We start from the raw sequence: 10,052 nt of genomic DNA, 5'->3' as shown, positions 1-10,052 counted from the left end.
ATACAATTGGGTATCTATGTTTTCAAGTCACAGCTTCAGCGATCACGGTGATCAGTAAGGCATTGGCACATTGCTGTGCTGTGGTTTTCTTCGACGCCGTAGAACGTTTGATCGTTATTCTTTTTCGTGAGATTATTTCTTTCGAAATAAACGCACCTTCCGCACAACTCGACGATACGTCATTTCTTCGGACACTGGGTTCGGTAGTGGAATGATATTGTTGTGTGGTTACTTCATCGCCTCATCCAGTCGAAAAAGAGAACACAATTTTAAAATGAAAAATATTGAATCTGTAAAAATGCAATGGCAATGATGGTTACGAAGGCGAGACTTTTGGTAAAATGTCAATAGCAAATGGTTCTAAGAGAAAACAATTAAACTGTTCTTGACATCCTTTGAAGAATTTTCTTCTTCATATGAAAATTGGATGCATAGCATTTTCTCGTATGCTTAAAGTACATACAATCTGCTGCAACTCATAAAATTTAACTGAAGTGCATTTTTGAAGGGTTTTTCACTCGCAATTCTCAGTTCTTTCTTTACTTTGCGTATATTCTATACACGTAAATTGAAAATGAACTGTCATAACCCTTTTTTTCTATAAATATCAAAGCAACAGCAGATACGAACACTTAGAACATTATTATTTTTATATTGAAACTTCTGAGAAACATTCAGTCTTCTCTCATCAACAGCGAAATCAAACCATGATTATTATATTAATATTGTCTTATTAATAAAGTACGAAAATTAGAACATTATGATACCGAGGGATATTGCCAACGTTATACACAAGAGAGTATTACTCGTGCAATATTCCCCGATATTATAATGTACTATTATTGTATTGGCTGAAACGACCAACTTATCGACATAATAATGTAGGCTTATGAACTCTAGGTAAATAATAATGACCGCACACTATAGCAGAATTAATGTTCGGTATAATACTCCGAAAAACAGTGTTTAGTATCATGATATCCACCGCTATGCAATACAATTAATGAAGGAAACGAATTGATATCGAAAATTGAGCGATACTTTGGACAAGAGAAATGGTGAAATTTAATGATTATATATGGCGATACGCGTTCCTTTTTAAATAGGTTAAAGTTGATAAGAATTGAAAAATCACCACATTTAGTGATATACTTGCACAACATAAAAAGCTCAGTTTTAGAAAGAAAAATTCCAAGAAATTATGTCGGTTTAAGGGACTTGTGAACGGCAATTGCTTATGGGAGAGAATACTTTAAAAAAAACAAATGTATTCATTCTCCTCTTTCGACAGAAATTTTTATTATTTTTCCATTATCAATACGACCTTATAACACCTGTTTGTGTAAGTCCTGTTGTTGAAATGGTGTTGAATTTTCTGTTTTCATCATCAAATATATTTGACTATTTCAAAGAGCGTGAATAATCCATATAGTTATTTTTGATCAAACCAGGAGAATTTTTTTTTTTTTAAATGTCCAAGCAGAATATTTCCTGATTTTTTTGCTCTCATCTAAGCTGTGCTTATGAAAACACGTACCAACATACACGGACAGGCACAGTACTTTCTGAATATTTTTGAACCAAGCTCTAAACAGGTGAACACTTGATCTGAACATGAAACTAGATCATCACTGAGGTTAACTTTATCAGTTCTAAACCTTACCTGATCTATATTTTTAGAACTGATTTTATCTGACCTGACCTGAATTAAACAAAATTGGAATGGGACAACTCAGTGTGAAATTGATTTTTTTTTATCAAAATGATCAGGTAACCTAAAAACCTCCCAGGTTAGATCAGGCTATTCTTTTTCAGGTAAAATTAGGTTTCAGTTTAATTCTGGTCAGTCCTAAATTCAACAATCAGGTGTTTTATGTTTTAGGTTGACCTGTTCCGAGCCCTATGTGAATGTCTCTCGTGATCGTTTTAGATTATTTCAAATGACCCCCAATTATCATTAAATTAACTAGTTTCCAACACAAGTTACCTATTGCGATTTGATCATCTAAATTACAAAAATCGGATTCAAAATTTTTTGAAAAGTATTCGAGCTGGTAAAATTGACCGAAAATTTTTCGCGAGTCCTAGACTCACATTTTTACCCCATATAAGAAAATTGAGCGAAAAATTTAATTTTACTTACCTTCTTTTGACAACAAAGAAAAGGGATTTTGTTGCATATCTTTATCTTCATTATAAACTGTCGTCTCGTTTCTGAGTTATAAGTCAAAATTTCAATAAATAAGTACTGTTCCACAATTCAGACTTCAATTTTTTTCGTATCATTACAGATGTATAACTATTAAAACCAGAAGTGGTATTACCACTTGCTGCACAGGTAGACCAAATTTACCTTTTATTTTTTATTAGATACTATAGATCGCACATCCACGCTCTTAGACGCATTAACATTACAATTTTTATTATTTTTATTCATACCATTCATATTCGTTTGACGAGTACAGACAACCGATGTTTTCGTAGCTGTTGTAGTTTATTAACGCAAAGAAATCAAAAATAATAGTTTTTATACCATCGAGTGAAAATTAGGGATGGGAGACGATCAAAATTATCGATAATATCAATCGAAAGAAATTATCGATAACCGATTAATCATATCGTTATCGATAATTATCAATAAATATCGATATTTTGATATTTATCTGAAAATTGTATATAGGTAGGTATATATATATATATATATATAGGTTATATATACCTATATATCGGAATATATTGATAAATATTGGATTTTCGGACCGAAATATCGAATTATCGATATCTTTATAATTATCAAAATATCAATAATTATCTATTATCGATATTTTTTTTTGATAATTTTCGATAAAAAAAAGTCGATAATTATCGATAATCATTATCATTTTTTTTTTAGAAAATTGATGTTCTCTCTATTTAAATATGCGAAAAAAAGGCTGCTCACAATGATGCAGCCCGTAAAAAAACGATCTTTTCAAAAATCAAAGGTTACAAAACATAAAAATCATCTACTCTATCCGGTCCCCAAAATACACGCAGCGTTGCCTCTTTGTATCGCAATTGAAATTTTCTGCAATAAATAATCCATTGATCGCGGTTCCCCTGAAGTGGCCTTTATAATTTTTCCTAATTATCATTATCATTATCACCCATGCCCAGTGAAATTTGTGTAGATTGTCACTCGCGACGGTAGATCTAGTGTGACAATACACTTAAAGAAGCATTTATCACCAAGTTGCATACAACGCTTTTCTCAAAGAGTGAAGAGTGCTTTAGCTGAATATGGCTATATTAAGCTGCTATAGCTGCTATATAGAGTAATACACAAATAGGATTTTGGGTGGAATGATAATAAAACCAAGTAACTCAATTCGACAATTTCGCGCACAGATTAACTCTGATTTACTATATCGATCGTCGTTCGTTATCACTGTTTTTCATTCACAATAGGCTTCCCTCATCAATGAAGTAACCAGAGACTTTGAAGAAGAAGAAAAAGTCTGCTCGTTACGAGAATCGCCCGAAAATCGTGAAACTGGCAGAATTAACTTTGATCACTGATTCGGATTATTTATGCGAACTATTGGATAACGATAAGGATCCGGACCGTATAGAGGTAATCTAGGGAAGTGAAGGTCTTCATTAGCTTTAAGTTCACTGGGCAACTAGAATTGAAGAAAGCCAATTTCATCGCGATATGTGTTATGCTGCATGTAACAACACGCAACAAGTCTGCGCGCTGGTATATATTTACTCAGTACAACTAAAAATGCGGAAGACATTTGAAACAAAGTGTTAAACGAAAGAGAATATGTTGTAGGTCATTCAACGCAGTTTTATTTGATGGTAGAGTTGAACGAGTGGCTGCTGGTGAATAGTGAATGTAAAATTTATGCTGTCGATAGCCGTGTCTTCATGTAACGAACTGATGTTATTCGTTAAACACTAACAGTTGTTTTTAAATTGACGAATCATTCAGTTTTTTGTTTCTCACAACTTTCTTAAGCTTTCAATTATCATACTTCTCGTAAACATTTACTCCAAGAAACACAAAGTTTTGTTTAGATACAAATGTTAGACAAACCTAGTATCATTTAGGATGAAACAAATGGATATTTGATCTAGGGAAGACCTGAAGATGACATTTCTGAGAAATAACTACGAACTTGTATAATAATGCAAATAACCACTTAAAACCTAAGCATTAAATCAAATTTTAAAGGAATGCAAACATGCCATCTACTGAAATAAAATCAAGTGAATCGTTGCAAATTTAATTTTGGATCACACCAAAGCTTTTTATCGAAAAGCTCGAACGCCCTCTGACTGATTTTTTAAGAAATGCGTAAGAGCCACATATACTCAGGGAAGATTTCATACGCCTTTTCGGCCACCACCGTTCAAATTATTAAAACTTTTATCGAATATTGTGAAATAAGCTTTTGCAATTATTTTCGATATCTACGAATTTGAATTTTATATGGATTGAGCTTGGTGCTTCAATAGAATTTAAAAATTTATAGTTGAATCGAATTGAGCTTATGTTCAGTACATTAAAAAATGGAAACTTTGTGATTCGAAAAACTTGAACACCTAGATGATCTAAATGAAAAGAAACAAATAATCCAGGCTGAAACTTGCATCAATCTATATTGGTTACTTACTGTTGCTGTTCAATAAAATTTGCTTAGGAGAACGTTAGAGTTATCTTTTAGTTGTTTTAAAAGAGTTTTAAAATTAAATAGCAAAAATAGCACAGCGCCATAGGCTGTGGGAAACGTAAGCGCGAATAATATTAGCAAAATTACTTTTTTACTTTATAAAAGAACCATAGAATTTAGTTACATATTTTTGGCCGAGACATTATTTTAAGCAAATATACAGAAATATGGATCATGGTAAAAAAAATATTTAAAGAATGTCTCAGCCGATAATATGTCTGTAAGCTCTATGGGTCTTTAAAACAAATCAAGTTTTCCATAAAACGGTTCTGAAACTTTTTCAAAAAATTACAAATTTTCATAATTTGTTTGAATCACACCAATTCAATTGGCAATTCAACTTGAGGCTCGCTCAACTGTTCTATCAATTTTCGTTTGCATAAACTCTTCTCATTTTCACTTCCTTTAAAAGACCGTTGACTTCTTTTTGTGATTTACAAAATAAACAGTTAATCGCATTCTCACTCGTTTTTCCTTAATTCGAGAATCGTTCTTCATACTCGCAATAAATTTTTACACTTTCGATGCAACATACGAGCAAATTCGTACACTCGCGGAATTTTGAAAACTGACGCATCCTCTGTTTCGTGGTTTACTGGCTTTTTGTGAATTTTGCATGTGTTTTTATATGGAGAAATCAGAAACTCAAGTAAAACTGAAAATTTGTCGGTTTTCAAAATTCCGTGTGTGTATGTTGCAGCGCAACAAACGGCCAAACACGAATTAGAAATAAAAATATTACTGAGAATTCTTAGTTACTAGGTCATAACCTTAATTGCTACTTTGCTACACAGAAATAAGGGCTAAGGCCCTCGGATTCTTTTACTCATCTGGATACGAGTACGAGATATTATATTCCTTCACTGGTATAGTAATGTACTATTACTACTCGCGAGCAAGTACCAGTACACAGTATACAGTAGAGCCTATGCACGATAACTATGACACAAGTGTGTGGACGTTTTCAGAGAGTCCTGACCTGACCTGTTCCTAGACTTAGTTTCAACAAATGTCTTTCTATAAAAAGGAGTTATTTAATACAAGAAATTCTTCAACGAGAAAAAATTCCTCTCGCTCCGCTCGTGTTGTATACTACCTTAATTTTTTATCCTTTCCCGAGTAAAAAAAAAGTTCTCACAAAGCCTAAATCGATCGAATTCAGACTTTTCATTGCTTAGTGAGAAGCTGAGAACTGAGTAGTCTGAATTCGTTCGATTTAGGCTTTTGAGAAGTCTCACTTGCAATTTTTTTTTTACTGAGGGGGTTAATGTAAAAGTTAGGAATTTTTCAATACAGAAAATTGTGTAACGTTTAAAGAGACACCCAAATTCTCGCAGGAAACATACTTGTACTTGTGCTGTAGAGGGAAAGGAAGAGAACCATACGCTAAATAAATAAATGAGCAGATCTAGATCTAGATCTAGATAAGTGACGTGAGATATTTGGTTTCCGAAAAATACACTTTTTAGGTCACAACTTCAATGGGGCATTGGAGAGGTGAAAGAACAACACACAGAATAAATAGCTTCTATTAAGTTTGGATAGTTTACCGGTTTGGCAGGACCATTCCAAGTTCACGATATCTAAAACACCTGTGCGATACTCAAAATTAATTGAATTCGAAAGAGTAATGATGCAGTTGGACTAGTCCTCGAAAGCTGCTGGACAAAATTTACAGGATACTCCTCAGTTTTTCTGTTGACCTTTTTTTGGAAGTTGAAACTGGTCTGAGGTATCACACGCCCTCCTACGTCTACATCTTCAATAATTCGTGAAAAGTACCTCGCCACTTGAACTTTGAAGGATGTGATGTGCGAATAATATGAGGTTAAAATTTTCGTCTCTCGGTCTTAGTTTTTGTATGTCCACAACAATTCGTAATCATTAGGAGAAAACCAATTATTGGTTAACATTAAGAATTCCTGTCATTAAGTAATTAAGAATTCCTGGACGCTAACAGATTTATCATACAGTAGATACCATAAACGTTCGAAATACACATTTGGTGTCAAAGGAACAGTTTTGGGTCTGTTCGCTCAGATGTATGAAATTTGTTACAGACTGTTGAGTTTCTTTGGAAAGAACATATCTGGAAAGCATTGTGATATATGGTGATAGAAGCGTGGGTGGTCGAGATCATACATTCAGAAAAAGACTCCCATCTTTTATTAATGAAGATCACCATCGGCTATGTCATTAAAATAAATTGTAATTACATTAGCAATCATCAGTTCTTATCCGGTGACGAAAATATTATTTGAAAAATTGACTGAAAGAAAATACATTTACTCACCTGAGAAACAATAATTAATGTCACCGTCATTAGCGGTCAGTCCTGAGTGGATAGGGCCCACCAGCATCCTCTCAACTTTATGCAAATCTCAATTTGTCATTTGTAACTTTGATGTGTGCACCACAGAGAATACAAATAAATCAGTCAATATTTCTCGTATTTGCATCTCATTTACCTACTTTTTTCATTGCACTTTTCGTTATTCGTAGTTCCATGTCAATGTTATTATTTATTAATTGTCGCCACGAATGCCGACGTCTACACATCAAAATTATGTCAACAATTGCATTATTACATTTTTTTTTTGTAAAGTCACTAATGATGGTCGTACATGTCGCTATCAGAAGAAATTGGAAAAGAATTTAATAAATTAGTTTCAACTTAAAGAAATTTTACTTTTTTTCTACTCCAATCATCATTACAACTAGATAACGTAATATGTCATCGTCACTTTTTCCTTTCCTCTGTCACATTTTTCAATAATTTATTTCATTTATTCAAATTATTTCGCATTATTATTGGTAATGAATCAAATTAACACCTAAGATTGAGCTTAATTTGTACAAAATGCATTCTCTTTAAGAAAATGTGAATGCAGCAGTGAGCTGTTGTCTCCTTTTGATCGTTATTCATTGCATTCTCTGTTTGCGTTAACATTTAAATGTGTCATTTGCAGAATACCAATTATTTCATATGTGATTGATGTTGGGAATATAAGCTGCATTTTTAACACCTTTTGAACGCCGTAATTTGGATAAAAACTTTTTCGAAAAGTAAAACAAAAGAATTTTTCGAAAAAGTTTTAATGCAAATTTTTCTGTTGCATTCAGTACGTTTCATGTGTGAAGAAAGTTTTTTTTTTATAAATATGTTCTTCCCATTCCTCATGAACGATTTGTGAGATTTTCGGGGTAGATAGGTTGCAGATAATGCTGCATGATTTCTCTGATATGTGTTAGGTTGACTATAGTTAATAGCTGAATAATGTAGCTTTAAAATGACTCTAGCATGTTGGAGATCGTGGTCTCCATTCGGACAGTCAGTACGTTTAACCGACCATGGCTTTTATGAGAAAAAAATTTGACGTTATTAGCCGATAAAATCTACAAATCATGACACATGATGAAAATGCATGAGTAGGTAAGATCGTAGAGGATATAGAACAGGTAAATCAATTTAAAAATACTCGGGTGATCACTTTTTTCTTGTTATGATTAAGAGTCAACATACAAAAAATGAACATTGCCTAATTAAAAATCCATTCGTTGGTCTCTGCCCCCCTATGTTTGGTATCATTGGAAAGAAGAGATCAGTAACGAGGTCTGATAGATTTTTTGTTTTTTAGTGGTTTTGTGGCGGCATGGCAGAGGAGACTTTATAAGTTCTCCGACGTATAGTCAAATTTGTTCAATATCTTGTCACCACAGATATGTCATGGACAGTAACGACAAACAGCTATCGTAGTGTAGTTGGAGTCCTGGCAGACCATTCTTCAATGCCAATTTTTTTTTGTTACTATCCAAGAGATTCCAAGACCGAAAACCAAATACTGCGTCTTTCTAAGCTCTACAAACACTCCCAAATAAACCGTCTGTTCGTTGACGAAATTGTTCAACTTTGAGTTCACAAATTAATTTTTTACGACATGGGTCTTCTTTTACAATTCGACTGCCAAATATAAAATGACGAAAAAGTTGATCTAGAAGATTGTCAGGATACTCTAACGATTCTTTAGAGCCATCGGTCATTCAGATCGGAAGTGACTTGAATGTTGGTTGATCGAGATTTTCGCTAATTCATTTTTAATCTTAGTAACGTGTTGTCAAAATGGGTGTTGAGGAATTTCGCGCCGCGTCATTCACAATAACCCACAAAGTGACATTTTCCTCATAGATCATTTTCACTTAACAGTAAACACACATAACCAAGAATTAAAACAAAGGAATTGAGGTTAGATTTTGGTATCGTGTCTGACAGCTTCTTTGTTTTTACTGGTAATATTGGTATCGTGTCTGACGTTTACAAGGTCATGAAAATGATCTATACAGAATATATGTCATTTTGTGTATTATTGTGAATCACTCCGGCGCGAGATTCCTAGTGGCTGTCAAAATGATTAGCCTGTTTCTGAAAGGTCAAAGGTTGCAACTTGCTTCTTGTTAGTTTCTTTGTCATCACAATTCACTCATCTAGGTGTAGGTAGGGGTGATGTATTCGAAGACATGAGCTGAGCCTTTAAAATCAATTTGATGTTTACTGAATCGCTTTGATGTATTTATAATTTTTGATAAATTTAGCATATCTTGCACTGTTTTTGTTGATTCCAGATTAATTTAGAAGGTTAATACACTTGGAACATGTATATAAAAATGTAAATGAGAAGAAAATTCCGATGATAAAATATTCTAGAGACAAAATTCATGACAAATTTTTAGCAAATACTTTTTATGAGATCAACGAAAATCATTGGAGGAAAATGTATTTAACACCACATTTCCGTTATGTTATTTCATGCGTCAAAAAATTTGTTACATTTGAATTTCGTATGTTTGACTTGGATAAAGAATCTACACGAAAATATTTACAATTTACAATATAATTAAAGCGTATAATGGTTTGCATAACATAAGAAATGATCACATAGTTGGTATAGTAAAAATCCACGGCGTAAGGTCATGAGATGAATAATTTTGAAAATTCTCAAAGAGACATGTTCAAAAAGACACCCACACCATTCAGAGCTGTGTCGAAAAAACGCCATTTTTTAAAACTTCCAAACTATACGAGTCAGTGTAGTTTTAGTCTAAGTCTTTCTTTGTATTCGCAGATTGACCTGTTTCGCCTGTTTTTTTTTTCATCTTATTACCAAGACTAGAGAAGAGAGTCACAGTTGCGCCACCCATGTTGTTAGCAAGGAGTTTCCGTGGTGTCACTCGTTAAAAATGTTAGAATATAATGAATAAATTTTGTAAAGTGTATGCTATTAGGTTTGTAGTTGCCAACAATTTATGAATAGAAACAATATTTTAAAAAAAACCTAT

The sequence above is a fragment of the Bradysia coprophila genome (assembly GCF_014529535.1).
Source record: "Bradysia coprophila strain Holo2 chromosome X unlocalized genomic scaffold, BU_Bcop_v1 contig_20, whole genome shotgun sequence".
Lineage (NCBI taxonomy): Eukaryota > Metazoa > Arthropoda > Insecta > Diptera > Sciaridae > Bradysia > Bradysia coprophila.
This window is presented reverse-complemented; position numbering follows the sequence as displayed.